Genomic DNA, 24914 nt, shown 5'->3' on the forward strand with positions numbered 1-24914 from the left:
AGTGGTAAATAGATTAATGACTGTACACCCACACAATGGAATGCTACTCAACTCTGAAAAAGAAAGGCATGGAAGATTCTCAAAATAATTATACTGAATGAAAACATCAGAAAAATATTAAATTTTAGAAAATGCAACACAATTCTTAGTGAAAGTAGACTGACAAGTGGGGTTAACAAAGAAGAATGCTTTAGAGAAACTATTGATTGTGGTAGATTTAGTCATGATTTTGATTGTTTTGTTGGTTTCGTGGGTATTTACATCAGTTAAAACTTGTCAAATTGTATATGTTACACATATATGCAATTTATTGTACTTTCACTATACTACAAAAAGTCTTAAAAATTAAAACAAACCCTACATGTATATCCTGTAGTTGGTATATCAGTTTTTTTCATTTAATTCACAATTTGCATGGTATTTCATCCTTCAAGAGGAGTTGTCTGTATTATATCCCTTTCCCTGGACTCTAAGCACATTTACGACTACTTCAACCAAAAGTACAGCACAAGTAGCTTTCTTTGTCCAAAGATGGGCCATAAAAAGCCATGCAGCTTCCACCTGGTTCTCTTGGAATACATGATTATTCTTGGGGTGTTCACATCCAGAACCCACCTGCCATTCTGTGAAAAGTCCAAGGAACATGGAGTGTCCACAGGAAGATCCTTAGTCTCAGCTGAGCTATGTCCCCAAACCTTCCCAGCCCTGGCATGATATAAGCAAAGGAGCTCCTGGATAATCCTAGCACTGGCCATTTGAGTGCCCAGCAGTCATTCAAGTCTTTGCAGTCTTTGCAGTTTAAACTCGAGATGTTGGAGACAAACGATTCTGCACTATTCTTTTTGACTGCCACAGAGACTGTGAATACAACAAAAGGTGGTTGTTTTAGAAGCACTGACTTTGCTTCAATAGAAGTTGGAAGAGTCGCCTGTCACTGTCATAATCTCATAGATTTGAAAGCTGAGTTATGGGTAAATTGTGCTGGCATTTGGTCAAAAAAGGGTAGGGGAGAAATTAGGCTTGCAACCTCTAAGCCTGGCAGGGAGCAATAAAATAATAAAAACACAAATAATCACCAGTTGAAGAGATTAACTATTGAGTCCATACAATGGAATGCTGTGCAACTATGCAAAGGGAAGAGGTGAATGAATCTCAAAATAAGAAATAGAAGGTTGAAATTCAAGAGGACATTTCATAAGGTGAATTCCTTCAGTACGAGAGGAACCGTAAACCCCATGCCAGAGTTTAAATGAGTGTCAGATAAATAGTAGGTATGCTGTGGTTTATCCTAAAGCCGAAGACAGGAGGAACGTTGAAGCTGAGTGTGAGCATCTCACCGAAAGTGCGGCAGTCATGAGTGGAATAGGCATATGATGATTCATTGGGAAACCAGGAAGGAAACATTATAACATTTATTTTGATTTATTTTTTTTATTTTATTCACATTTGGCTTCTATTTTTATGTATGTACTTTGATACACACAATAGAGTGATACACCAGTATATGTAGATAATTTGAATACATATAAAAATATATATTATATAACATGTTATTTACATATTATAGTATTTACTTTATTTTTTAAAAAATACTTTACTTATTTATTCATGAGAGACACAGAGAGAAGCAGAGACATAGGCAGAAGGAGAAGCAGGCTCCCTGTGGAGAGTCTGCTGCAGGACTCAAGCCCAGGACCCCAGGATCATGATCTGGGCTCACCAAGGGAAGATGCGCAACCATTGAGCCACTCAGGCTTCCCTATTATATTATATTATTTAATATATATTTAAAATATACCTTGATTAAATAATAATACATAAAGAATAAAATGCAATATTATTATAATGGATATATATCACAATAATATAGTCACATTTATGACTCTTTTTTCTTTCTTTGTGTCACCCCATTGATTCATCTTTCTTGCAAAAACCCCACCCATAATAAATACATGGATTTCAGCTTGTTTCGTTTTATTTGAAATACATTTGCAAAGCGATTTTATGCAAATCCTTCTACGTCTTAATGTTTCCCTAATAGTTACATTTCTGCCCTAAATAGTTTAAGAGAATACTGTAAATGGTTTATCTTTAATTGCTCTTGGCAAATATTCAACTTAGTTTCCATAGGCAATTCATCCATTTTACATCAACATTTAACAATTTAGGTAATAGTAAATAAAACCAATTAATACAGTAAGAGCTACAACTGGTTATAAACATTTTTAGTAATAAATACTGATCAATATTGGTGACTTTATAACTCACCTCTTGACTGCAAGGAATGTCTTAAGTAAATGGAGGATTAGCAAGCTGCACTCTTTTTCAGAATATTTTCCTAGGAAAATGATTGGGATTTATTTACGGACTATTTATGTAATTGATGATTGCTTAAGGGTTTTTTTATGTTTTATTATTGATGGTATTAAAATATAAATAGACGGTTGTACCAAATGTCCTTCAAAATTCTTTTTAGTGGGATTGCTGAGTGGCTCAGTGGTTGAGCATCTGCCTTTGGCTCAGGTCATGATCTTGGGGTCCTGGGATCAAGTCCTGCATCAGGCTCCCCATGGAGAGTCTGCTTCTCCCTCTGCCTATGTCTCTGCCTCTCTGTCTCTGTGTCTCTCATAATAAGTAAATAAAATCTTTTAAAAATAAAATAAAAAATAATTTTTAGTGACATAATTTGTGCATTTACTCAAACAAAATTCAATTTATTGTTGAATGCATTCCCATATTGCAGTTTCATAGTAAGCTGATATGAAGTTAGACAATAAAGTCTTTTTATTATAAAATATCATAATACTTCTAATGTTTAATTGATCAGTATTAGAGATAAAACAGAGGAAGGCAATGAATAATTGTACTTAATAAATTGATTTCAGTAGTTCATAAATTTTAAAGCTCTTTAGTTTCAAAGATATGACTAAAAAATGCATGTTTAACTTCCATAAAGAGGTATTTTTCTCTGGCAGAATAAATCATTTTTCTACTTCTGGCAATATCTAATACATTTTTTTCTTAAAAAACATGAAATAATAGAGCAAAATCCATTGATAAATGGCCCATTGTTTTTAGTTTGGGAATCATAGTTTCTTTTTTTTTTTTTTGGAATCATAGTTTCTATGGAACAATTTTAAATGAAATGGCACTCAATATATCTACTCTACAAAATAGAGGGATTGTAAAAAAAAATGGGGACAATTTTCCTTTCTAAATGAAGAGAATTATGTTACTAATTTCAAAAACAACCAAATAGTCTAAATTATTTGCTTTTGCAGCAATGGACAAATTTCTAAAGTAGGGCAGTGTATGTGTATAGGTATATATGTATGTGTGTGCGTGTGACAGAGAGACAGAGAGGGAGGGAGGGAAAGATATTTTGTGTATCAATATAATACATTGGCTGCAAATATACGATATTTTTAACGTCAGTTAAAATCACACACTTTTGGATTTGAAAAATGAATTCAGAATCTAACTCCTTTTAAATAAAATACTGAGTTTGTGTATGATAAGTATACATGTATCATAAGTAATAAAGTGAGACTTTGAAGGTTGGCACATTATTTATTCAAAAAAGACACAAACTTCAAAAAAATCAATCACTGAAGAGACTGAAATGAAGAATTGCTACTGGTTTCAAAAAGAGAAGAAATTTCTTCCTTCCATTTTACCCCAGATGTTCACTACAAGTCCTCTTTAGTTCAAGTTTTGATTTGTTTTTACTTTTTTATTCTTTATAGTCTTAAAGATAATTCAGAGAGGTAAAAAAAGAAAAACTTCTCTACAAAGTAAATTAAGATCCCCTACCCAATTATTTTGATTCAATGATCTGAACATTAGACCTTAAGGATACTTAATAAAGAATAAGAGATTATAAATATTTGAAAAAAAGTCCAGCTTAGTATATTCAAAACCATAATAAAATTGTGCTAAATGCTGCAACAGTACTACGCTCTAAGCCTTAATATGTGACCAATTAGCTTTTTATTTATTTTAGTTTGTGCTCTTATGTCTACTTGAGAGAAGAACAATTTCTGATGAGTCTTTTTTCCCCCTTTGCATAAATCAATGAGACATTTTTTAAGTGTTCAGTTTTTCACAGCATCTTTAATCAGATTAATCCACCACAACCTGAACTATTCATAAAGTGGATAACTTAAAGCAACTTTTCTGGAAATTGTTTTGACTCGAATCATTGCACCTGTTCATAACTTAGTTTCATCCAAACTCTGGATTTTTCAGGTCACTGACACCAGTGTGCAGTCTCATGGTGTGTCTCTATTATCCTAGAATTCTATGAATATATTTGTTAATGTGTTTTACAAATTGTATGCTCTTCTTCTACTTTTCCATCATGCCTTAAATTTTGAAAATTATACTAACATAAGCACAAAACTTAATACCAATTAAATGTTAGTGATTTTTTTTATAGAGAGAGACTATGACAATGCTTTTATCATGAACATTATTTATTTATCTTCACAACAAAATCATGAAGTAGTTACCATTTGTAGATGAGAACATTCTGTCCTAGAGTAGGTAAGTAGTCTGATTGCAGATATATGCCATTAAATGAGGCTAAATTGCATCAATAGATCAATTCTGTTAATATCCCTCATTGAAACCCAGTCTTCTCAGTCCTTTATTAATATTAATCATTATTGTAATTATATATATATGAAATTTGTATGTATAAATATACACCTCCTTTCTTACCCTGAACTTTGGGGCAGAACAAATATAGTCATGATTGCATACAACTATGTATTGATATGTTGAAAAATTGAATTTGTTTTCACAAAAAATTTTACAGTAAAGTGCTAAGTATGCACATTAGTAAACAGATATCTGTTTATCCTATAATTTATATAGCATGGTATATTTTAATTTCCAACTAGAGATGCACTGTGAATCCCAAAAAGGAACTTAAAACCGGGTACACACCTCATCCTCCTTATCTGCTAGCACAAATCCTGTATTTAGAAAACATTATTTCCTTCTCTCACATCTCGATGTTGAAGGGGTTTATTTTAATGACCTCTTGTAAAAACCTCATAGTTTTTCAAGCAGTTTATATCCTGCTTTTGATATTTTCAATGTATGCAATTATCATGAGAGCTTTACAACTTTGATTATTATATCTCCTTCTTATTGCAATGCCTATAACATGGAATGCATTCAGAATTTGTTGACAGATTAATTTACTAACTCCATCCCCCTTTTGTTGTAATCCCATGCTCTTCTCATTTCTTTTCCCAAGCTGAGAAAGAAAGAACTTATCCTTACATTCTCAAAGAATTTATGTGAATGATTTTTCTGTGTATTTGTGTAGATAGATAGATAGATAGATAGATATCCTATTCTGCATTTACATACATATATATCATATATATAGTTGACCCTTGAACAACATGTGTTTAAACTGTGTGAGTTCACTTAGATGCAGATTTTTTTGATAAATATAGGACTATAAATGTATTTTGTCTTTCTTATGATTTTCTTAATCACATTTTCTTTTCACTAGCTTACTTTATATACAGTATATAATAAATATGCAAAATCGGTGTTAACTGACGGTTTATATTATCTGTAAAGCTTCTACTCAGGAGTAGGCTATTAGTAGAGGGAGTCAAAGCTGGGAGTCAAAAGTTATACATGGATTTTTGACTCTGCAAGAAGTTGGTGTCCCCAGTTTGTGTTTTTCAAGCATCAGTTATATTTGAAATCATGGTTTCATAGGTCCAAGGATGCTAACTTATACAATATTGCATGTTCAGTCAGTGGCAAAGCCAGTAACAATCCAGTTAGTTAACACTAATCACAATATAGTCAGAGATGTCCTGTTTTTCAATTATCTTTAAACATAAGAAAACCCAAACTATCATAACAAAACCAAAGATAAATGTCCATGTTGAGCCAATTCCAGGTCTATAACTTGATATTCTCATATGCGCACACTGCAAAATATATATCTACTTATTTATTTACTTAATAAACATACATTGTTTTTACATTTGCCAAACCATATTTTCTAGTTTCTGAGGTACAAATGGAATAAAGATGAGTACAGAACACTTACTGGAGCTTATATTTTAAAAATGGCAACAAACATGTTTAAAATATTATGGGATGTGAAAAAATATTAAAGAATAACTAGTGTTTTGTTTTTTGAGAAAGAATATTGATTGGCAGTTTTGTAAATAGCTACTTTAGATAAGGCAGTAAAAATATTCTCAGGAAGTGAAGCAGGGAAGCAGGAAGGGAAGAGGCTCTACCTTAGCCTGTTACCTAAAATAAATCCTAGGGGTACCTGGGTGGCTCAGTGGTTGAGCATCTGCCTTTGGCTCAGGAGGTGATCCCGGGGTCCTGGAATCGAGTCCCACATCTGGCTCCCTGCAGGAAGCTTGCTTCTTCCTCTGCCTGTGTCTCTGTTTCTCTCTCTCTCTCTCTCTCTCTTTCTCTCTCTCTGTCTCTCTTTCTCTGTGTCTCTCATGAATAAATGAAACCTTTAAAAATAAACAAATAAAAAGATATCAGCTAAAAGTATTCAGTAATGTTCATAATTAAAGAATTGTAAATTTTACTACACTGATTCAATTTTTAAATTAATTAAAATGAAAAAATTGCCTATTTTAAAATTCTACATTTAAAAACCAAATTTGGCCAAAAAAATTAAATAAATAAAAATCACATTCAAAAATTGAAATTAAACTGAACAATTCAACCTAATTATGCACTAAAATGAACAAACCACACAAGAGAACATTAATGGAGTATCTTTTATTAATTTGACTTTTTAAAAGATTTTATTTATTTATGTATTTGAGAAAGAGAGAAGAGGAACAGACTCCATGTTGAGTGCAGAACCTGATGTGGGGTTTTATCCCATGACCCTGAGATCATGACCTGAGCCAAAAATCAAGAGTTGGAGGGTTAACTAACTGGCCACCTAGGTATCCCTTTTAATTTGACTTATTAAACATAACTTGAATAACAAATAAAACATCAACAGGTTAAAAAGTCAAGGCAGCTCAGCCAAGAATACCCAAAATATTGGTGGCAAAAACTAACCCTATGTAAAAATAGCCAGGAAAGCATATGTAGAAGAGCAACTCTGAATAACAAGCATCATATATATGGGGGGAAAAAATCAAGTTAGTCCAGAATAACAAACATTAAAAACAAACGGTTTATCAGTCATCATATTGGCAAAAACCTAAAGTTCTAAAATAGAAAATACCCACAGCAAGAAAGTTTCTATAATAATAGTGGATGTGTGAAATAGGAAAGTTTTTAGAAATTGGAAAGTAGTAAATTTTAAGATGCTCATCAAGGTAGTTTTGGGGTATTAAAGCATTAAGCCATACATTGTAAAATGATTTATTAAGACTATAAAAGTAGCAAAAACTTAGTACCTGTCTATAAAGACATGGTTATATTAATTTAGGGTATTGAAACATCAGGATACTATATAGGATTCACTAAAATAAATTAAACATATGTGTGTATTTACTCAAGAAGTTTCTTAAGTTATGCTATTGCATAAAAAAGGAAGATGAATGATATAGGTAGGATAACATAGTCATGTAAATTTAAAAATGAAAAAAATGAAAACAAAAATTATTTGTAGGTATGGAATTATAATAACTGTCTAAAACCATGAATAGCAAAAATAACTGCTAAATTCTAGTGATGGAAGTAGAGCAATTGGATAATGAGTCTGGTAGTGGTATAATGAGGATGAAAATCTATCTTTAATTTCTTTTTAAAAATTAAGAAAGTATGGCAGCACATTAAAATTTTAGTATCTGTTTGCACATGTGTGTTTGGTACATAATTTTATCCTATTTTAAAAATTCTAATTAAAAAAAAAGTCTAAAATCTCAAATGTACTTCTGGGTAGATTACAGAGTTTAAAGTACTTTATGGATTTGTCTTTATAGTGCAGATCCCATAAAACCTAAAGGGTGAAGCTCTGATTAATTATTAAAGAAAAAAAAACCTGATAAATGAAATGAATTTTAAATATTTTATGGTACCTTGCAATTTTGTTACCTTGTGGTTCAAAGCTCTTTGATGAGTTTTGAAAGCTGTTTCTTGTACTGATATCAAAGATTTAGTTATTTTTAAATGATGATATTCCTGAACTGTAAACTTTTCTTATCCTTTTTAAGTATTTTTAGGCCTAAAATATCCTTGTGAAAAATAGTGCAAATCTTCATTGTGTCTTTACAAAGAATTTATTTAGCTTATGCTTATTCTTTTAAAATATGACTGCAATTCAATAAGCCTCATTTTATTGTTTTTTAATGGACATTTCTCAGGTGAAAGATTAAGTCTTTAGGGTAATATATGCAGTTGAAGCATATATTTTTGAAACAAATTTTAATATTAACTACTCACATCTGATAGTTAAAGTGTAATATTCTAATCTATGGTTCTAGGATTATATACCTTTAAATTTAGGGACTTAATATTTTCCTTTATTACCTTAATAATAAGTTTTATAAAGAAGATATTTATGCCACAGAAATAGTAGTAACATTCAATGTAGAAAATTTTAGCCAAGCATTATACAAAAATAGTATCAAGTTACTATTTAAACAACAAGACTCAAATAATATAATATTGGTTAGAGAAGTGTGCAAAGTACAACTGTATTCCTTGGTAGTCAAGAACAAAAAATTAAAGATAGCATCTTAACATTATATTTTGTCATTTACATGTACTTTATTTTGTTCTAGTCAAATTTTAGAAAATTGGTTATATGTTTAGGTTGATATAATGTATTACACTTTTCTCATTTAAGATTAAAAACCCTTCCAATTGCATATTTTTTTGTGGAATTCTGGATTTGAGATGCCTTATTTTAGGGTCATTTTTCAGGACATTATATCAGTTTCATTTCATCTAGATTCAATTTATGTGTTGATAACTGATTTTGTAGGCAGTTTTTGTTAATGTTGTTTAGCTAGTTACTGCAGAGACTTCTACCAAGACTCTCTGAAGTCTACATTTTTAAAAATTCTTTTCTTTATGCAGCTAGATTACCTTTCTCTTTCTGCTATTTTTCGCAAAATTCTAGCCAATGGAATGTGAGCGGAAGTAATTGACATTATCTCTGTAAAAAATTTCTATACATTGTACCATGCTTTTTCTCCACTTGTCAATGGCTGAAATTATAAGGACAGCCAGAAAAATACCATGAAAACTTCAAAAGTTTTGTATTGCAGAAAAGATAACTAATTAATACATATGTTTTGTATCTTATTATGAAGGTTCTTGCTGGGAGGTATTTAGAAATAAGACACATACACACATTCATACATACAAATTTTCAATCATTCTTTATGAAAGATTTAAGGAGTGTTTGCTTCTCTATACCAGGAAAAATGTACTTCAGAAACATTGGAGATATGATAGATATGATCACTAAGATATCTGAAGGCCTAGTACCTGACCTGATTGTAAAGGGTATGCTGATCTATTTAAAGCATATCATAAGGCCTCTGAAATATGTATATATAATATGACTACATATTATAAATAGTAGAAAGACTTTATATTCAAAAACACAAACATATATTTTGTATATATATAATATGTTAAAATATGTGTGTATGTATAAAGTCTTTTACAGGGAGTGGGTCCTCCAACTCCAAACATATGTCTTTTATTGTGTGGTGATTCAGGCTTCATTGTTTTAATTAACTTGGGACATGTTTAGTCTCATTGTCCAGCTAGAGCAGATCTTTAAGTTATACCTAATTTCATGTAAATCTAAAATCTCAGAAACTATGGCCTTAATACCACTTACTGCTATGTATAGTTTGTTCTAGGAAAAGGTTCTGTGTGTGACAATGTTTTAATATTAACTTTAAAGAGTTATTTTATCTATCGTTGCTGAAGTTTTGTCATGGGTGCAACAGAGGTGGCAGGGGCAAAGTCATAATTTCTCCTACCACCTGGATCAGAAATAAAACATATTTATTATAATTAAGTATTTATGTGACTCATCTTTCTAGTATTAAATATAATAATTAAAAGCAGTCCTGAAATCCAGTACCACTATAGAACAAATTCAATTACTGTATTGAAAGAAAATATTTAAGTCTTTCCTTTTGCTTATATTTTTTCACTAATTAAATCAAAAGCAATACAGTAGAGATGTTCTGCTACAAAATACCATATTTTTTAGCAAATGTAAAAACCTCTTTTTTTAAAGCCCTTAAAAAGTACAATCAAGGCATATTTGGATAACGACTTAAGAGTGACAGGGCTGCTAATCATATCTGTTTTACATGTATCCAATCATCACAGTAATAACTGTATAATTTGATGTGCACAATACAAATAGCAGTTCATGGTATGGTAATAGTCATTTTAATTTTGATGTTTAATCAGTTGTTTATAGGAATATAGTCATTTAACATTTTTATTGTTTATACGGATATGTAATTTCTCATTTTTACTCATTCCCTGATCTGCAGTTAAGCATATGTAATAGTCACTGCTGAAATTCCTTTTCATTGTATGGATCACATTACATACTTTAGACACAAAGCAAGAGAAAATAATGGAGCTTTCAAATAGTTATGCTTCTTGTCTTCAATGAATGTAAGATAATTGCATTAAAAAAGAAAAGCAAAATGTTGTGCTTTTACCAACAGGAAATGGTTATCATTGTCCAACAAAGAATAAAATAAACTATGTAGATTAAGACTCTGCCTTGATCCAACATGAATCATGTGCAACTAACACATTTATCCTAAATGTCTTTGAAATAGAAGAAAAGATTCCTTATTTGAATGAAGAGCTGGAAACAGGTTAAGCGGTATTGCAGTAAAAGTAGAAAAATAGGAATCTTTTGTCAAGAATACAAATTGTTCTTTACTTCTTTGAGACAAAAAAAAAAAAGTAATGGCCATGGCTAAGTAATAGATCTAAGGAAAATAATCACACATAGATAAAACATGCATTACTTATGTAGTGATTTCACATAAACACAGGCACACAGACATGTACTTTTATGTATATGTGTAAACATAAAAAGGGCTTATAGAAGAAAGCTTATTTATCTACACAGTGATTTCCATATGCATGTAAGCTAATTTATGTGCATGTATAATTTTTAACTCTTTGAACAGTCCCATAAATAAAGACTAGTAATAACTTTATAAATGGAGAGTCCATGATTTAGGTAGTTTAAGTAACTTACCCAAACTGACATATATGTCAAAGTAAGGAATCAATTCAAGTTTGACTACTCAAGCAATACTTTTGAACACTTCTGTGCAATGTAGAATTCAAAGTATAGGCTGAGAACAGATGCAAGCTTACATAAGTGTTCACTATATGATGAAAGTTCTATCCTCTTAAAATTTGTTCCAGTACAGTAGAAAATTGCTGTGAAAAATGACATGATTCTCTTTAGAATATATACATATTGTAAAATAAAAAATACATATATTTGAAAAAAAAAATACATATATTTGAAATAAATTTTGTCATTCATGAGAGCATTTTCTATCGAAATTTCTTAAACTTTCATTTTATACATAAGACTCAGTCCCAAAAAAATGTTTTCAAATAGTATCATATATTTGCTTATATTCTCACTTAATATATATTTAAATTTGTCACAAAAAATTCTAAACATACTACTATATTTATTACTATTTTTTTCTGTAATATGCATTCACTATATTATAATATTGCTATAAAAAGATACTTTAATAATATTTTAGAAAAATGAGTTAATACTGATCCCACATTATTTGGTATAATTATTCACACAATTGTTTTACTCAACAGATATTTATTTTCTACATGTCTTACAAAATTCTACATTCTTTTTCTTTTCTTTTTTTAGAGAGAGAGAGGCAAGCATGTGGTTGAGCAAGTGAGAGGAGCAGAAAAAGAGAAAAAATCTTAAGCAGGCTCCACAATCAGTGCAGGGCCCAACTCAAGTCTCCATCTAACAAACCTGAGATCATGACCTGAGTCAAAATCAAGAATAAGGCACTTAACTAATGGAGCCACCCAGGCACCCATCAAGTATATAGTTTTGAACAAAACAAAAGTTTCTATTCTCAGAGAGTATACATTTGGGGCTGAAATGGGGGGAGAGAAAAGTGCAGATGATTGAAAAACAATATTTCATGTGCTTATACGTGCCTTGAAAAAGAATATCGCATGACAAGGAGGAAAGATGGTAATGAGGAATTCTATTTTACATGTGGTATTCAGAAAAGAAAAAAAATGTTATAAGGTGATATTTGAGAAGACTCTAATATGATATAGTAAAATAAATCCTGGAAGAATTAATAGACATACAAGCAAAAAGAGGCTAAGAAAATAATTGGAGACAATTTTCAGTTGCTAAACTCTTCCTTAAATGTCTCATACAATTTAAGATATTGATGTATTTGCTTCATTTCTAATACATGATTTGATAGTGATCAGATCAGAGTAGCCACACTCCCTCCTTTACTGTCTTATCATAGGAAAGATCTTTGTCAATTAAATTAAAAGAAAAAAAATGGAGATTTGGAAAAATAAGCAATTTCCCTAAGAAACATCTTTTTAAGGAAAAATAATATGATGATATTTCTAAGATGTTCCCCACTAAAAATATTGTACTATTTGCCCAAAAGTATAAAAACACTGAAAATGTTTAAATTCTTTTATTAATAGGTATCTTTGGGATTTGGTGCAGTTATTTGTAACAAGCCTGTTACATATGATGTTGCTTCCAAGACAAGATTTAGTTATCATTTGGAAGGGCTGAAGGAACATTGTTAAGTTTTTTTTACAGAAGATAAAAAACATGTAACAAGCAGTCTAAAATCTTGATAGCATTAAAATAAAGGTAGTGCTGCAAAGTTACAATTACCTTTTTTATAGAAATATATTGAGAGAAAAAATGTTTTTTATTCAATTTTACTAGTTTTGCAACAATTCTCTGAAATAAAAAGGGAAATATTGTATAATATACATAATATTCAAACATATATGACAGTATTTCTCTATCTAGAAAAACAAAGTAAATAAATTTTTAGCATTAAGACTTATTTTTTTTCAGCTCTTTGCTGGTGAATAAAGTTGCTTTTTCAGAAAATGATTTTCCATTCCACTATCATCTTTGAACCACAAGAATACAAATGTGAAAGATTTAAACAACTAACATTATTCTATGAGAAAAGCTGTAGTTTGATGGCCATAGCATAGATTTCAGAGCCAGACTAAACTGCCATGGCTCTCAGAAAATATATTTAACCTCAGTTCATCTTCATTTTCCTATTAGAAAAGGCAAAAATTTTAAAAGATTTTATTTATTTATTCATGACAGACAGAGAGAGAGAGAGAGGCAGAGACACAGATAGAGGGAGAAGCAGGCTCCATGCAGGGAACCCGATGTGGGACTCGATCCTGGGACTCCAGGATCATTCCCTGAGTCAAAGGCAGACACTCAACCACTGAGCCACCCAGGAAAAGGCAAATTGTACAGACTCCCTGATAATATTGTTATGAAGTTTTTATTAAATAATATTTTGTAAAGACAGCATCATACAGGGCACAAAGAGTAGTAGCAGTCTAGTGGGCCATTGAAAATCATGGATTCTGGAATCAAAAGATAGGGTACAAATCATGTTACATATATGACTACTCAGTGATGTAACTACAGCTAGCCAATTCATGCTAGCACTGTTTCCACATGTATGAGACTGGGATTTTTAAAACTCCCTCTGTGTGATCAGTGTTCATTAACTGGGATATTATTATTATTATTATTTTAAGATTTTACTTATTTGAGAGAGAGAGTGAGAACATGGGCAGGGGTAAAGGCAGAGAGAGAAGCAGACTTCCCCCTGAGCAGGGAGCCTGATGTGGGGCTTGAAGCCAGGATACTGGGATCATGACCTGAGCTCAAGGCAGATGATTAAGCTTAACCCATAATGTGATCTAATATTGGTGATGATAATGATTATTTCTGATAGAGATAGTATTAACTATTGAAAATTTTACTTAAAAAATGTTTTAAATTAAAAAAATTAAAAAGTTTTTGTGCTGAGTAATCTTATAAGACAAATGTCTATAATATTGTCTAAATAGAAATAATCAAGTTTTTAAAAATCTTCATATAAATAAAATGGACTGAAACCAAAGTTCATTCTATTTAAATAAAATTGCCTATGGTGTGTGCCTATGGTGTATTACATTCATAATAAATGTATTTTGGGGGGGCGCGGGGGGAGAGGGAGAGAGAATCCACAAGCACACTCCCCACTGAGGGCAGAGCCAAACCTGGGGCTTGATCTTAGGACCTAAGATCATGACCTGAACTGAAACTAAAAGTTGGCTGCTTAACTGATGGAGCCATCCAAGCATGCCTAATGTGTGTGCCTTTCTGCAGATTTCTTCAGTCACAGTATTTTGAAGTCAAAGACTGTCTCGCTAATAAGATGAACCAGGAAACCCCACAGTTATCTCCATCATTGAAGATTCTTTTCCCACTCTCTGTGGCTTATGATAAGCAAATGTGATTTTAAAGTAGGATGTCCCCAGAAAAACTCATAAACAATAAAATTCCACCCAGAATTTTGTGAGTTGGTTCTGATGCTTTAGGTCAAGATCATTGAGTTGTAATATTATCTGAAAATGTGTGAAGATTTGAATAAGCATAATTAACAATGCTGCTAAGATCTAAGGAACTTAAACCATCTGTCTATTACTAAGTGCTTTGATGTACTGTCAGGATCCTTGAAGGGAGTTTAAGGAAAGGCTGGCTCAATCTGATCAGACATTTTACAATATGCTTGTTTTACTGGAGTTGTTAGAAACATAAAGTTCATATTTATTCAGTGAATCTGACACGTATTTTGCGAGCAATTACTGGACAGCTAGTAATGTACGTAGGAAATATTCTCAAAGAAGTAATATAAAGTCACTAATAAGCAGATACTTATAGCTGAATTACATATTCTGAATATTTTGAGTGTATTGACACAAATTTTTAAGCCTTAGGAGTAGTGTACTTTCAAATACTTGTTGCCATTTGCCATAATTTTATTCCAAATAATAACCAAATCAAAAATGATTTTATATTTTTAGTACTATCTAAAGTTCAGACTCTGTTCTAGAGGCTTAGAATACCTCAGTGAACAAGAGAAAGATCCCCAAATTTATGGAGGTTACATTCTGATGGAAGAGACAAAGAATAAGCAATGGGTATAGTTACAAAGTAAATTTCATAGTACATTTGAAAATGATATATGCAATGGTTATTTCATTATTAGGAAAACAAGGAGAAGGAAACCAGAAAAAGAAAGAACATGACTGTGTGAGTGTTGCTATATGGGAAAGTGATAAGAAATTTAATATTGAGTAATTGTGACATGTCTCATTGAGAATTTGCTTGGGCAAAAGATTGGATGAGGTGGAGCAGTTATCCACGTGGATATGTAGGAATAACAATGTTCTCAAAAGGAGTATAGCTGGTACAAAGGCTCTGAGGCTCGAGAACATCTCTCCTGTTCAAGGAATAGAAAATAGGCCGATAGGTTTGAATGGGAGTTTGGGGAGTTGGGGAGAGAATGGGTGAGATAGAAAAGTTAATACGGAATTCAGATCATGTAGTCCACTTGTTAGCACTAAAGGACTTTGGTTCTTACACTGAATGAAACAGAGATACCAGGGTTTTGCAGAGAAGCATGCTTTTACTTGCATTTAAAATCATCAGTCTAGGGAACCCTGGGTGGCGCATGGGAACCCTGGGTGGCGCAGCGGTTTAGTGCCTGCCTTTGGCCCAGGGCGTGATCCTGGAGACCTGGGATCGAATCCCACATCAGGCTCCCGGTGCATGGAGCCTGCTTCTCCCTCTGCCTATGTCTCTGCCTCTCTCTCTCTCTCTGTGTGTGACTATCATAAATAAATAAAAAATTGAAAAAAAATTAAAAAAAAAAATCATCAGTCTGATTGTTGAATTTCCACAGCATTGTCAGTATCATATAAGTTCTAAACATTCTTCACTGTTTTTAAAGAATTCTTTCCCTAAAATGATTATGAAAACAATCTTTATGATAATGAGTTCTAAATATTATGCTCTATGATAAAGCCACAGGGTGTGTCGTGGTGTTGGCCATACAGGTAGGAAAAAAAAAAAAAAAACATTATATTTGATTAAATGTAAAAATATTTGTACAACTGGTAAGTGTTGTAACTTCCTAGTAAAAGTCTAATATTTAAGATACAGTAGTGAGCAAAGAATGTGAAAATCATTGACCTCAATGTAACTTAATTGTCAGGATAATCCGTGTGTCAGTGACTACATGAAGCTTTTGCTTAAAATCTGAAGGATAAAGAGAATTCTTTTCACTATACTTCTCTTTCTATAATATTTTGATGCAAGCATTTACAAAACTACCACACAAATCGGTAGGTACTGAGAGGTCAACAGATAAATGAGACTCTGCTCACAATTCAAACATATTTTTAAAAAATATATTTATTTTTTTATTTGAGAGAAAGAGTGTGTATGGGGAGGGAGACAAAGGGAGAGAGAGGGAAAAAAATCTCAAGCAGACTCCCCACTGGGTGTGGAACCTGACACAGGGCTCCTCTCATGACCCAAAGAGCATAACCTAAGACCATGACCTGAGCTGCAATCAGGAGTCAGATGTTTGACTGACTGAGCCATGCAAAGTCCTGCAATTCAATGACATTAATCATAACTCATCAGTATCCTGCATTGAATCATAGAGCAGGCTCAGTAGTCACATGGTGATTCAATGCACAGTAAAACCTCTGGTCCTTGCTGACTTGCTTCTGAGGAGTCTTTTGAATAGCTTCCACTGTCATTGAGGGTGAGAAAAAGTCTTGTTTTTTAATTCTTTCATTATCCTACTTTAGAAATCCCGGTAAAAAATGGTTCTATAAAGTGTGATTACATATTTGAAAGTTTTACCACCTAATTTGGAAAATAACTTAAAGCTCTACAAGTAATAAAATATTTGTATGTATTAGAAAACCAATCTTTGAGGTTTAAGCTCCTCAGATGCAAAACTGACATACTACTAAAGCTACCTCACTAAATTATTGTGAGAATTTTAAATATAAAAGTTTGGCAGAGCCTTGATTAACCTGAATTCACATCTTATTGTTATTTAAAGTAGTTATAGGCATTATTTCACCCCCCAATTGAAATTTATATTATGTAAAGGTTAAATGGCCTATGTTTTTTTTTTAAATAAATTATCACAATGAACAGAATTCATCAGCTATCATGATGTTCAGAAAAAATTGTATGATATTGATTCCCAGCCCAGTTCTTACAACCTGTATCTACTTCAGCATTCCAATGTGTATCTCAATTGTTGTCTTAAATTATCAAAACAAAACTTTAACCTATTTGCAGAATTATAATGCATATATATTAGATATATAAAATTCACTCTTAAAACATTTTTAATCAATGAATATAAGTCAGATTAAGAAAATGGGTAATGTAATACTGTTATAGGATAATTATATTACAAAATAGTGTCATTTTCTAGAATTCTAGATGATGACAGAGCTAGTATCAACCATTTAAGGATCCATCAGCACAAAGTACATTTGAAGGCAAAATAGGATATTTTGGAGAACACCAGAAGTGGTTTTAGAAAAGAGAAAATTGAATTAATAATTAACTAATTTTTTTCTAAAAGGTCCTCATTTGGCAGGTTCAAAAGCAGATGGCTCATTGAGACTGACAGAAGCTTATTAAGATTTGAAAATAGTGAGTTCTGTCTCTTGGCTTTGCAATTCCAGTACTGTTCAATTCCTGAGAAAGGTAGTTTGTTGTAAAAGACAGGTGTAATGTGATTGATAGCAAAATTGACTGGTTTACTTTCTATAAAAACATTATAAAAGTATAACATTTGATATAACACTTAAGATAAAAGGTGATTTATTTATAATATTTAATATCAAAACGGATATAGTTACTGCAAAGTGCAAGGCCCAAAGCCAAAAGCGAATTCAAGCTATTTCGTGGTTTGAAACCACCATGAAATCACTTCTTCCAGCAAATAATGTATTACTTGTGCTGGGCCCACCAGAAATTGACTAAGAAGCTCAATATTTAGTGGCCTTTTTGGAATATTGAAGAAATCATATCCAATATTTAGAGATATTAATTGGCTCTAAACACCAAATCACTGGCATAGAGTTCATTCAATGTTTTATCAGAATTCACTGCATAGTAGAGTAGTAAACCCTAGTGTTTTGAATTACACTGCATATAAAACACTTCCTTTTTTTTTTTTTTTTGCTTTATAAAAAAAAGGCTGATGATACAGTTTTCACTATAGAGTCGGCCAAGAAAACACTGATCCAGTGGAAGTTGCATATCTAGGAACATACTAAATGCAGTAAAAAAAAGAAAATATCCACAAAATACTTGAATAGATGGTGAGAGGTTCAGAGAGTCATTCCTATTTTCTTCTGACACTTTGCCCCTGACATGATGCAACAGGCATAATCAACACAGCACAAGGTAGATAAAAGAAAAAGAAACCGTGATTAATAGATACAAGTGCTAAAATAGCTGAAAACAAGAATTTTGGAAAGCTGTTGCATAACATCCTGTTGATGGTAAAATAGCTCTCTGGCTGTTGTGGTTAAGGATCTGTCACAAGAATTGTTTGAAAAAGAATGCACTGACTCCAGCAATAGCCATGTGATTATGATGATAGGAGAAGAGAAATAGATATATTACAATATAGCAGCAGGAGTTGTAGGAATTGCTGTGCTTCTAGACTCTAAGGGTTTTTGGGCTATATAGGTAGTTCCCAGGGGAAGATTAGCTGAATAATTATAAAACAGACCTTATGGAGTATAACCCTTGGACACAAAAAATCAGTTACATGAGCTTGGTGGACCTGACAAACTGCATACCACATAGGAATAGGTGTATTTGAGATGATTAGCTTGACAGCTAGCAAAGTCTATGATGATACTTTTGAGTGCAAGGCTCATCTACTCTATAGATGAGATTACTTCCAGTGAAGCTTTTAAAAGGCAATATCTTGAATTACTGTCAGGTGGACTGCATTGGTTTTCTATTCATGGTACCAGATAAGTTTAAGGGAATTTAATAAAAGAATTTAAATTAATTTTAAAATAAAAAAAAATAATGGCTTTGCTTTTATGATCCCTGTAAATGGAACTGCAAGAAAGGGCTGAGAACAAATATTTTTTTCCCGTTTGTTTTCCTTCAATTTGGACCCCCGCTTGGATCTGAGATCAAAGAATGCCCACACACATTCGATAGTTTAGAAGGGACAACATATCATAAAATATTTCTTTCCTATCCTTTGTATTTCCAGAGCAATAAGTTAAATGGAGATTGTACTAAGCGGATAAACCAATTATTACATAAAATGAGTGGGCTTTGAATGAGACATGAAGGGCTGACTTGTGAATTAGAAAAAAATATATATAAGTACTTCATGAGGATTTAATTAAAGTTTAATAATTATGCTATATTACTTAAAAGCCTTAGAATAATGATATGGAAATACCTTGCCTATTACTTAATAATATTTTGCAAAATAACATCAGATCACCTATTAATCCTTTCTACTAACAGCTATTGCTCTTTGTTTCACTTTACCTAACATGTAATGAATTGACATTTGTAGGAAACAAGGGAGAAACATGGAAGAAATTGAACAATTAGATAGGATCAAAATAGAGTAGTAAACAAAGTAACTATCTAGTGAATATTATTTTACTAAATATATGGTGTTTCAATGCATGAACATTTATAACTGAGAATTTTCAGGAGTGACAGCCAATGTGGAAAATCTAGATGGTGTTACAGAAAATTGCATAAAACTCTTTGCATTGGTTAAACAGCCTGGCACAATATTTACAAACCAGACTGTGTAATTTCTATGAGCAGTTAAGCATAGCAAAATATGGCTGAAATAATGATGAATACTTAGCATTTACCCAACTTTTTGTTTATTTTTATTCTTTAATGCCCACATTGTGTTCATAATGTCCTAAGTATTTGTGGTTGTTAGACCAAAATACATTTGAAAATTTCAATGGGGGTTACAATGGTATCTGTCTTTAAAACAAAATAAACAAACAAAAAAACTCGGCACCTTCCCTATGGTTGTTTGCCGCCCTTCACTCACTGCTCAATGCATTTCTACTAACAGCCACCACACACTCCATAGGTAGCCATCTGTGTTCCTGTCTAAGAAATTTTATTCTACAAGTCTTTCCTCATGACACTGCTGCCTATTAAATAAATCACACAGACATTCAACCTCTTGGAATGGAATCAGAAACCCACAAAGCTGACTGCTGTCAGGACTCATAAGGAATGCAATTAATAAATTTATTATTTAGGAGGGAGCTGTTTGCTTTCCAAAAATCCATCCAAAATTGGAATGTTGTCCAGAGTGTGTATCAAAGTAACTAAGCTAAAAGTGTCTTTTTATCTTCAGGTTCACCCATTTGACAGTCATTATGTTTTCTGCTTTATCTCTGCTTCCTTTAGCTCTGCTAGTGTCAGAACACTTAATTCATTCAGTCAATCAACAAAAATCCATTTAGTATTAATTTTGTGTGTTTGTAATGAATAAGCCAAATTCCTGCCACTATGGAGCATATGATCTAGAGTTTAAATTCATATTTATATTTAAATTTGTATTTATACTTAACACCAGTACTTATAAAATTAAAAAGGAAATAGAGGGTAATGATGTTAAAGGGAAAATCTTAATATTAAAAACAGTAAAATTGACATATCTATTAATAGAAATAAAATATAGTCATATGTTAACTAAAGTAAAATTTTATGATTTGTGGGGCAGTGATGTCATCAAGATAGCAAATGGATGGTTCCTTATTGATTGTTAAATGTGTAAAAAAAAAAAAAAAAAAAGATAAATGTGTAGTCAAAACCAGAGTCTCTAATACTGTAATGGTGGTACCTAAGTTATTGACAACTCTAGTTTAAAAGTTAAATAACAAATCTATTAAAAATAACTATAACTACAGTAATTGTTATTGAATATACAATATAAAAAAGATCTAAAATGTAAAAACATCAATAACCTGTTGCTATAGAAAGAACAATATAAACTTTCTGTAGACTATTGAACCAACGTTATCAACCTAAAATGGAATGTTATAACTTACATACTTTATACAAGCTTCATGGTAAATATTAAAAAAAATATGTAGTAGATACATAAAAGATTTTGATAAAGCAGTTAAAGTATACTACCACAAAAAGTCATTAAATTACAAATGAAGAGGACAAGACAAGAAACAAGGAGAAAAGTATCTATAAAACATTCAGAAAACAATTAACAGAGAAACAAAATAGATGAACATGGGGAAAGAAAAAAAAAGAAAAAAAAAAAAAGGAAGGCAAGCCATATAGACTCTTAACTATAGCTAATAAACTGAGTATTGCTGGAGAAGAGGTTGGCAGGTGGATGGGCTAAATGGGTGATGGTTATCAAGATGGCACTTGTGATGAACACTGGATGTTATTTGTAAGTGATGAATTACTAAATTCTACTCCTGAAAGAAATATTATACTATATGTTAACTAACTGAAATTTAAATAAAATCCTGAAATATAAAAAAATGAAATATAAATCCTCATCTATCTATAATTACTTTAAATGTAAGTGAACTGAATCATCCAATTGCAAGACATAGAATGGCTAAACGGGTTAAACAACAAAAACAACAAAATCCAACAATATATTACATACAAAAGAATCATGTTAGGTTTAAGGACACACATAAGCAGAGAGTAAAGTGATGGAAAAAGATAATCCAGGCACTGAGGAGGGCACTTGATGGAATGAGCACGGGGTGTTATACTATGTGTTAGCAAATCAAACATCATTAAAAATATGTATATTAAAAAAAGATATTCCAAGCAAATGATAACAAAAGAAAACAAAATAGCAATAACTACATCAGACAAAATAGTTTTCTTTAGCTAAAAATCGTCACAAGACACAAGATATAATAAGAAAAGTTTCATCAATTCATCAATATAATTATTGTAAATATTTATGTACCTAACATTGAAGCACAGAAATAAACAGCAATACAATAATAGTTGGGAATGTTAATACCTCACTCTTATTTATGGCACCCAGACAGAAAATCAATAAGGAAATAATGAATTTAAACACTAAGCTAAATGAACCTAGCAGATATATACAGAACATTCCATCCAATAGGATCACAATAAACATTCTTCTCAAGCACACATGGAACATTTTCTGGGATAGATCACATTTTAGACTATAAGACAAGAGTCTAAAAAAATCAAGAATATAGAAATAATAAATATCAAGTATCTTTTTCAGACAAAATGATATGAAACTAGAAATCAGTAACAGAAGGAAATCTGGAAAATTCACAAATACACAGATATATACATTTTTAAACAACCAACAAATTAAAAAAAAAAAAAGACAAAATGGGAATAAAAAATATATCTTAAGACAAATAAAAATTTTAAAAATATACCAAAACTTATGGGAAGTAGCAAAGCAGTTATAAAAGTCAAGTTTATAGCATAAACATATATATCAGAAAGAAAAATTTTAAATAAATAAACTAATATTACACCTCAAATAATAGGAAAAGGACAAAGCAAACCCAAAATTAGCAAAAGGAAGAAAAAAATAAAAATTAGAGTAGAAATAAATAGAGAATGAGAAAACAAAACTAGGAGTTTTTTTTTTTTTTTTTTTTTTAATGGTGAATGAAGATAATGGTAAATTGGCAAGATTTTAGCTAAGCTAACCCAGAAAAAGAGAGAGGATTCTATAAAATCTGAAATGAGATAGGAGGCATTATAACAGATACCACAGAAATACAAAGGAGCAAAAGGGACTATTATGAATAATTATATACCAATGAATCAAAAAGCCCAAAGGAAATCGGCATATACAACCTATCAAGACTGAATCATAATGAAATATAAAATCTGAACAGACAAATAATGAATAAGGAGATTGAATCAGTAATAAAAACCTTCCAACAAATAAAAGTCCAGAACTGGATGGTTTCCACAGTACATTTTACCAAACATTTAAAAAAGAAATAATATCAATCCTTCTTAAATTCTTCCCCCCAAATTGAAAATGATTGAACATTCCCAAGTTCATCTTACAAAGCCAGTATTATCTTGATTCTCAAATCAGATAAGGACACTACAAGAAAAAAACAAGCAAAACAAAACACTACTGGTGAATATCCCTGATCAATAAAAATGCAAAAATTCTCCACAAAATACTACAAAACTGAATTCACCAGCATATTAAAATATTATATACAATGATTGAGTGGAATTAATTCCTGGGATTCAAGGATGGTTGAACATAGGCATATCTATAAATGTGATACATTACATTAATAAAATGACAGATAAAAATTATGATCATCTCAATATGTGCAGAAAGGCATTTGACAAAATTCAACATCCTTTCATGATAGAACACACAACAAACTGGGTACAGAAGGAATGCACCTTAACATAATAAAAGCCATACATTGCAAGCACATAGCTAACATCATACTCAATGGAAAAATGTTGAAAGTTTTCCCCTCTAGGATCAGGGACAAGACTTTCACCACTCCACTCGCATTTTACATAGTACTGGATGTCCTAGCCAGAGAAACCGGGTAAGCAAAAGAAATAAAAGGCATCCAAATAAGAAAGGAAGAAGCAAAATTTTCTGTTTATTGATGATATGAACTTACAGGTAAAATTCCTAAAAACTCTACTAAAAATCATTAGAATAAGCAAATTTAGTAAAGTTGCAAAATACAAAATCAATACACAAAAGATATGAGTTCTTATTTTGCATGAAATGCTTCACAAATTTGCACATCATCCTTGTGCAGGGGCCATGCTAATCTCTGTATCATTCCAATTTTAGTATCAAGTGCAAGACATAAGCATTTTAACACTCTGAAAATGAACTATCTGAAAAAGAAATAAAGAAAACAATCTAATTCACAAAAGCATAAAAATTAATGAGATACTTAGGAATAAATTTAACTAAGGAGATGAAAGATCTAACACGCAAAACTGTGACATTACCAAAATACTGAGACAAAAATAAAAGATATTCCATATTTATTAATGAGAAGAATTAACACTGTTAAAATGTCCATACTACGCAAAGCCATCTGTAAATTCAAACCCTATCTAAATTTCAATGTTATTTTTTAAGGAAATAAACAAAAAAACCTAAAACTTGTATGGGATTATAAAAGACTCCAAATAAAGCAGTTTTGAGAAAGAATGTGGTAGAGGCATTATACTTCCTGACTTAAACTATACTACAAAGCTTTCATACTCAAAACAATATAGTACTGTCATAAAAGCAGACAAATAAACAAGTAGAACATAATTGAGCCCAGGAATAAATCTTTTCCTATAGTCACCTAATATTTGACAGGGGCCAGCATATATGCAATGAGGAAAAGATAATCTATTCAGTAAAAGATCTTTAAAACTAAATATTCATGTATGACAGTATAAAACTAATCTGTTATCTTACATCATTCATAAAAATTAACTTGATGGGGCACCTGGGTGGCTCGGTGGTTGAGCTGTGAGGTCATGACTTGGGGTCCTGGATCGAGTCCTGCATCAGGCTCCTCACAGGGAGCCTGCTTCTCCCTCTGCCTATGTCTCTGCCTCTCTCTGTGTGTCTGTCATGAGTAAGTAAACAAAATCTTAAAAAAAATTACTTGAAATTGATTAAGAACTTTTTAATAAGATTTTATTTATTTATTCATGAAAGACAAAGAGAGGCAGAGACACAGGAAGAGAGAGGAGCAGACTCTCTGCAGGGAGCCTG

At 31.6% G+C, this 24914-nt stretch overlaps 1 non-coding gene across 1 annotated transcript; it reads right to left on the reverse strand.

Annotated features, from left to right (window-relative positions):
• Positions 1-23904: 23904 nt before the first annotated feature.
• LOC140624171 (U6 spliceosomal RNA) lies at positions 23905-24008 on the reverse strand. The gene has a single exon (XR_012023691.1). It is a non-coding gene; the product is annotated as a U6 spliceosomal RNA (small nuclear RNA).
• Between the last annotated feature and the right edge of the window lie 906 nt (positions 24009-24914).

The sequence above is a fragment of the Canis lupus genome, chromosome 2, assembly GCF_048164855.1.
Source record: "Canis lupus baileyi chromosome 2, mCanLup2.hap1, whole genome shotgun sequence".
Lineage (NCBI taxonomy): Eukaryota > Metazoa > Chordata > Mammalia > Carnivora > Canidae > Canis > Canis lupus.